The following is an 8,337-nucleotide window of genomic DNA, read 5'->3' on the forward strand; positions in this document are numbered from 1 at the left end:
ACAAGTTATTTAATGTCATCAAATGTTCGTCATAGTTACAGGTTATCACAAGACGCATTGTTTGCAAAAAGCTGAGTTCACATTTGCCGTTACAACGAGCAACGTAAATACAGCTGTGCATTTGTAAACATTATCATTCACCGGTGTTAGCTAGGATAAAGCCATGAAAATCATAAGGTTGTAGTGCCGAGAGAAGGGAGTCGGAGGCGGTGCATCGAAGGTGCAAATCTGGCTTTAATGAGCAGCAGAAATGGACATGCTGTCGGGTCGCAGCCCGAGAAGAGAAGAGAAAGCGAAAGGGAGGACACGCAGTAAGTACACAGGAGGTACAGTCAACATTTGTGTCCGTGCGGAACAATACCCCCAACCTGTAGTTCCTTGATTGAATTATGTAACCCCGTTAATTAGTGATCACTACAAGGTGAGTTTTTTATTGACTTGTGTATCGTGTTTTTATAGTGCGAGTATTTGTAGAGCGTAAGTCCGGCAGTTGCTTGCTTTACAATATTTAAAACTATGAACCTTGCCCAAAGTTATGCACATTAAACCGAGCTCAGTGGGGAGGGGGGAGTCATAGCCGATGGACGAGCTTGCGGCATGTTTGCGGTACGTCTTGTTTTAAATTATTGTTTCATGTCTGCTGGCAGGCGGTGTAGAACTTTACTGCGTGGGTCCGGCTCTGCATGTCTACTCTTGTGCCAACTTTTAGGGGCGCTGAGGCAGGTTGTACGGTAGTACGTTAAGCGACCATCTTTACCAATTTAAGGTGTTGATTGTTAAAGATATATTACAATATTGTCTGTGGGACCGCAGTGTTTTCCCTAAAAAACGGTGTATATGTATCTGCTTTGATCCGCTCTGTGTTCATGTAAATACACACAGAGCGGATCAAAACAGAGACACAATATTGTGTGTGCGGGTGTGTCCCGGAAAGCGACACTTGATACTGGAAAGTGGAGGATGTTAATGATTGTGTTACATTTTAGCAGCGGTGCACATCCAAGCGGCAAACTCTGGGGCAGAGCCGGTGTTGCAGTATAACTTGAGTCATGACAACTGGCGACATTCTATTATTTTCGTCATAGGAATCCGGGGCGTGTACATTGAGGACCCATTGTTGACTTACCAGGAAATAAACATTTAGATCGCCTCGTTTGTCGTTTACATTCATCTTTTGCTATATCTGCCTTCCTAAGTTCACTTTGATGCACATTCAGTACTCGTATGTGAGGTTGTGGGTGTGAGGTTGATATCGTGATGCTTACAGGGAGGTATCGGAAATTACAAAGTAGGTGACTGTGTGGATGCCTGTTCAAAACATTGCAAACTTGAATAAATCATTTAAATTATATATTTCGTGTCCGACTTTCATTTGTACATCATTCTTAATGTGATGTATTGATAGCTGTCCATACCTTCAGACAGCCTAAAAGTAAAACACAAGTTGTTTATTCACGGCCCGAAAGCAGCATCGAGATGACTGGATCATCTGTGACAAGTTGTGATCCGCACCGATTAAATTGTGATACAAGTTCTGTAGCTATTCTCCAGCGAGCAAGTTTTTTTATGAAACACCTGTATCCCTCTCATCACAACAAGACTCTACACTGTGCAGGAAAAACAATTACATTGTAGTGATCACTAATTGACGGGGTTACATAATTCAATCCAGGAACTACAGGTTGGGGGTATTGTTTCCGCACGGACATATATGTTGACGGTACCTCCGGGGTACCTACTGTGTGTGTGTCCCTTTCGCTTTCTTTTCTCTTCTCGGGCTGCGACCCGACAGCATGTGCATTTCTGCTGCTCATTAAAGTACAGATTTGCACCTTCGATGCACCGCCTCCGACTCCCTTCTCTCGGCACTACAACATACATGAAAATAACCTTGATGCATAGGAATGAAACAAACAAACTATCTTCCATGGCTAATACTGATATGTCACAGACTAGTAACGGTAAACCACAGAAAAGTAAGTCCAGCGGGGCACAAGTTGAATCCATATGATACTGTAGTTCTATTATGCCTTTTAAGCGATACGTTTAACCCGGACCCATTTCTACTTTTGGGAAATTAGAGGGGAACGTCATTTAGACTAGAACACATTTCTGACAAGAAACCCCCCCCTAGTGTCACATATCTGAAATGTGACATATGTCACATTGAGCTTTAATGGTAAAGTAACTCTTATTTATAACTAAATTAATGAGGATGATTTTTTGGTTTACATTTGTTTGAACATACTTTGAATTGAATAATAAAGAATATATTAACTCAATTAAAGGTGGGGTAGGTAAGTTTGAGAAACCGGCTCGAGATACACTTTTTGTTATATTCCATTGAATGCTCTTAACATCCCGATAGCAATGAATATCTTAAGTGCTTTGACGAAAAATCCATAAAAAAATGTCATCTGTGGAAGCCGTAGTACTGTAAAAAGCACGACCAATCATTTTAGCCGGGCCGGCTAAAATAACTGGATGGCCTACCTGCCTGTCAGCCTTCCATCTGTGCACAAACTTATCTCGTGCCCTCATTGGTCATGTGCACGTACGTGTGTGTTGGAGGAGGGGCTCTATAAGGAAGTGGCAGATTTTCTCCGGTTGTGTATTTTCAAATTCTAGCAATCTCGAGCCGGTTTCTCAAACTTACCTACCCTACCTTTAACTGAGCAGATCATAATAATATTTGTAATTGTGCATATGTCACTCCGGGTTTACTGTGAATGTTTAGGGTTAATGTCCCGATGTGACATCAGTGTCAGAGCGATATTTATCTCATTTGTTTCATAACAATTTGATCAAGAAATGTTTCCACAACAGGTTAAATGTAATCAGAATCAGAATACCTTTATTCGTCCCACAGAGGGGAAATGTACATTTGTTACAGCAGAAAAGAGCCAAAGACAGCTTAATGTTTAACAAAGGACATGTCATGTAAGCATTTTTATTATTGTGTTTTACTTTTAGGCTGTCTGAAGGTATGGACAGCTACAGTAGCTACTATACATCACATTAAGAACGATGTACAAATGCTACTGTATTGTATTGAACTTGTTCCCCGCTGGACTTACTTTTCTGTGGTTTACGTTACTGTGACATATCAGTATTAGCCACGGAAGATAGTTTGTTTGTTTAATTCCTATGCATCAAGGTTATTTTCATGTATGTAATTGTTTTTCCTGCACAGTGTAGAGTCTTGTTGTGATGAGAGGGATACAGGTATTTCATAAAAAAACGTGCTCGCTGGAGAATAGCTACAGAATTGATATCACAATTTAATCGGAGCTGATCACAACTTGTCACAGATGATCCAGTCATCTCGATGCTGCTTTCGGGCTGTGAATAAACAACTTGTGTTTTACTTTTAGGCTGTCTGAAGGTATGGACAGCTAACAAAGCTACTATACATCACATTAAGAATGATGTACAAATGAAAGTCGGACACAAATATATAATTTAAATGATTTATTCAAGTTTGCAATGTTTTGAACAGGCATCCACACAGTCACCTACTTTGTAATTTCCGATACCTCCCTATAAGCGTCACAATATCGACCTCACACCCACAACCTAACATACGAGTACTGAATGTGCATCAAAGTGATCTTAGGAAGGCAGATATAGCAAAAGATTAATGTAAACGACAAACGAGGCGATCTACATGTTTATTTCCTGGTAAGTCAACAATGGGTCCTCAATGTACACGCCCCGGATTCCTATGACGAAAATAATAGAATGTCGCCAGTTGTCATGACTCAAGTTATACTGCAACACCGGGAGGACAATAAGGAAGTGCCTCAAACTGCAGTTCATCTAGTGGCCAGTAGGAGCAGTCTACAGAAGGACGCAATTTCCATAGACCCCCATGTTAAAATGCCCAACTTTACAGCAGAAATAAACATGTTTACATCGTGGTTCAAAAAACCATATTCTCTGTATAGTTAGATTCCCCCTTCGTGACTATGGATTGGGGGGTGCATTTTTTCTCAACTCATCTGTTTAACCCTTGTGTTATGTTCACATTTCGCACCCTTTGGTAATGTTCGGGTCAAATTGACCCGGGACATGTTTCAGGGTTTAAAAAAAATACAGAACAAAATTCAACATGCACAATTCCTTATATATATTGTCTTTAACTCATTCCCCAACAATATAAATGAAATATATGATTCGCTTTTGAAAATACTCTTTGCTGGATCAAATTTAAGTGTCCATCGTTTTTTGTGATAAAAATGTAATTTATGTTAAAAAAATAGGTTTACATTTTGCTCATGCTTTTCTAGGACAAATGTAAATGAAACATTTTTTCATTAATGTTTATTATTTTTAATCTGTCATATAATAATCAAAGCCCTGAAGGAAATAAAGCAATTTAACAGCAATTGAAACACAAGAACCACACATCCAAAAGTATTTGGCTGTGAAATATATAGAGATGATGAAACATCCATATAAATGACATACAGTTGAACAGATATAAACACAAAGCAAATAAAAACAATTAACAATCACTATTCATAAAATACAGTATATCCGAAAAATATATTGATGAAGTTCTTCTAATGCATTCCACTCACTCTCATCCATTATTAGCTCCAAGGCTCTCTGAGCAGAATATCTTTTGGCCATTTTGCTGGTAGATAATTGTAGTTCTGCACTATACACTGTAATGTGAGGTTATGTCTCTGTTTAGTCCCTCCTCCGGCGTGCAGGTGCGAGGGGGACAGTGCGAGAAAATGTAAAATGTTTATACATATCTGGAAGATCTAAAATGTTTATAATGTTCTAGGATAGTTTTGTGTACACACTACAAAGGGTAAAGATCAAGGGAAAACAGGATCAAACAGCTTGTGTGTGTGTGTGTGTGTGTGTGTGTGTGTGTGTGTGTGTGTGTGTGTGTGTGTGTTTATTTTGTGTATTTCTGTGTGTGTGTCTTTAGTTTGTGTCTTTCTGTGTGTTTTTCTCTGTCTGTCTGTCCTGGTATTGTATCCGGGTCAGATTGACCCGAACCTCTTATGAAGGATATAAATGCGTGTGGGCATTTTTTCATAAGTGGAAAAAAATAAAAACAATTCCACATGTCCTTCAAAATAAATAAGCCCCGGCCATTGAGTTTCAGGTTGAACGAAAATATCCTTATATTTTTATTCATTGAAAATGGAAATCGGGTCAATTTGACCCGTACACCACACAAGGGTTAATTAATATTCAGTCTTAAAGTTATGCATAAATTAGGGTGTGGTCACATTGAGTGACATCTCTGTCAAGTGACTGCTGCTGTTAGCTTCTTGTCTCTCTGCTAGCAGCTCCGTGATGCTACGGGCACTCTGCCTGATCAGTTCAACCGGGGCACACAACTTGAACGTGTTAGTTTGTTCTTCATGCTTATATCGGACTATTGTGACTCGCTCTGCGGTTAAAACAGACGGTGCATGAATGCGGTTTTGCGGTAAGTGAAATTTGAGTACTTTATTTATGTGTTTTTGATTTTAATCAGCTACGTAATTAATGTTAAGGCTTGGGTTAGCGTGTAAGGCAGTGGTAGCTAGCTACATCTGTGCTAACGATGCTAATCGTAGCCTCCAAGTTAAAACGAAATAGAGAAGTGTTAAGCGTTAAGTGGGATAATACTGTAAAACAAACGGCTTCTGTTTGAGGTTGGTCAAATAAGGTCATCCTTGTAAGTTAGAGATATTTTATTATGTAGGTAACTGTATGCATCGCTAAGGTTAATTTAAATTTGCTATGCTCGAGTATGTAGACAAGCTAACGTCAAAGTAGTGTTGAATAGCAGCGTAGTGTATGTGAAATCAACCTCACAATAAGATGTGTGTATATTACAATTATTAATGTCATATTTCAAGATGATTACTATTTTACAATACAGTGTTTCCCCTAGGTTTACAGCTTTGGGGGGGTGCTCGGTTGACACCCCCCCAATGGGGGTGTGGCGAATCTTTTTTTTGGGAATTTAAAATGAAAGTCAGTCGTTATCCGAGTCAAATTTGCAGAAAATAAACAAGTCTGACGTAATATTGTATTATTTTAGTCTTTATTAAAATATTAACACATCAGTACAAACTATGCAGAAACCACAACAACGATAATGCCACCATCCTTATTAATTCACACATATTTACACACAAAAATTCAAGTTTGACTTTATACAACAAAAGTGCATCAGATTTTGTATTCATTTTCCTCAGTATTTAATACTTTTTAGCGGTAAATACTGCAGGTTTTTATATTTAGTTTAAACTTCTGCTTTCAGAACCCACTTTATATTACAGGTAGAGTCTCGCGATGCATTCAGGGGATCATTTTCGTACAAATAATGTCTACAAGTCCATCTACTTACCTGCTGTGCAAAGGATTGTGGGTCAGAAAAGCATGCCGGATGATGCAGTATAACATCCTGGTATTTTGGCACACTGTGTTTATCCACACAGTGTGCAATTCTTTTTGCTACAGTGGTTTTGTGAAGAAGGTTTCCAGTGCCTCCTGGTATGGGAAGTCCGACACCTCTGGCCCATTTATTGAGATACGCATGCAGGCTGCAAGATGGTCCCCCTGCAGCCTGTTGCGGATGTTTGTCTTGACCTGCAAATAAATGAAATGTTAAGCTTTAAAAGTGATAGCTGATCGCTTAAAAATACTGATAACTTAAAACAGCAAATGCCATTGTGAGAGGTATTTCTTACCCTGTTCAGGGTGGAGATGTCCCTTTCGCAATTTACACTGCTGACTGGGACAGTGAGGGCAATGGCAGCCAGCTGGCTTATGGTTGGGTACAGGACCCCAAACTCCTCATATTTTGAGAACAGGTCTGACAATATGTCCAGCTGTGTCTTGTTCTGAAAAGGTTCATTTGATTAACACACTGCATTGTTCATGATAATGTCATGTGAGCATGTTACATTTTAAAGTTACCTTGAGAGGACCAGAGACAACTTGTTCCTTGAAAGAAGCCCATTCCTCAAGGACTGTGTCGAAATCGACATGGGAACAAAACTTCCCCACCAGTGTCCTCAGGTGTGTGTGTGTGATATCATTGGGGAGTCTAGCTGATTGTGGACCCAGTATTCCGAAAGCAGCCAAGACTCCAACCTCACTGAACCGCCTCTCAAGATGGGCAATCAGGCCATCCAAATACGCATCCATCACCTCATCAAACAGTGGGGAAAAAATGTCAGTAAACTGTTAAGTCTAAATTAAAGTTACATCAATGATGTCAGCCAAAAGCTACATAATCATACCTGTGATTGAAATCTTTGCCAATACTGCTGTCTGCCCCCTGTATTATCCTGGCCTCTTCTTCCTCACTCCTGTTTGGCAGAGATGCTGAATGCACCCAGTCCCAAAGGGTCATCAAGACTTTGATTTAGTCTGGCCAAGTGTGAGCCCGGTTGATGACCCCCAGAATCTTTTATGACCTACCTGTCATAACTGCAGCGCCGTCAGTTCCTAAACCAAAGATTAACTTTACAGGGATACCCTTCATCTGAATAATGTTTTTCAGAGCCAACACTATTGAATCTGCTTTCCCGTCAGTCAGGCAGATCAGATCCAGGAATTGGCTCCTTCCCCTCTTGGTCCAAGTATCTATGTCCATATGACAACATTTCATATATACATTTCAATTATCCCCTCAAACTATGTATTGAAATGTTATTAGTCGATGAAATGTTACACTTTGATTACGCTTACCTGACATGGATGTCCATTTGTCTGCACACAGAGACATCTGTGGTCTCATCTATTTCGATGCCAATCGCTTTTGACTGAGCAATGGCCCTTAACCTGTTACGCACGGCCCCCCCGGAACCGGGCGGATAAACGCGTCATTTGCAGGAAACAACGTCTAAGGAATCTTAATATTTAATAAAACTATGAATGTTTTATATCCATGTAACGGGAAGAAACTCAGCTAACTGATCTTTTTTATTTTTTTTCTCCAAAAAAAACCCACAATGCTAGCACTCAGCTTCTGAATTAGCCACGAGCGAAAAAATTTAACCTAAAACGGCACTTAAACTCACTCTAACTCCCTTATTACTTATCCTAGATGCACAGCCAACCACTCGTTTTTGGTGTCCTGGAGACACTGAATCTAGTGGTGCCCTCCTCAACACTCAGTGATAAACATTTGCGACGCTATAAACGAAAGCGTACATCATAACATGTGGAGCTAAGTAGCTAGAAACGCTAACATGGCTTACCTTGGTCAAAACTGGTCTTCAATGGCATTAAAACGATAAAAAAACGATGCTGCAGTTAATCCATAGGTTCATCCAATGTATCTGTGCCTTCTTTGAAATTATTTCTGATAAT

The sequence above is a fragment of the Trematomus bernacchii genome, unplaced genomic scaffold, assembly GCF_902827165.1.
Source record: "Trematomus bernacchii unplaced genomic scaffold, fTreBer1.1, whole genome shotgun sequence".
Lineage (NCBI taxonomy): Eukaryota > Metazoa > Chordata > Actinopteri > Perciformes > Nototheniidae > Trematomus > Trematomus bernacchii.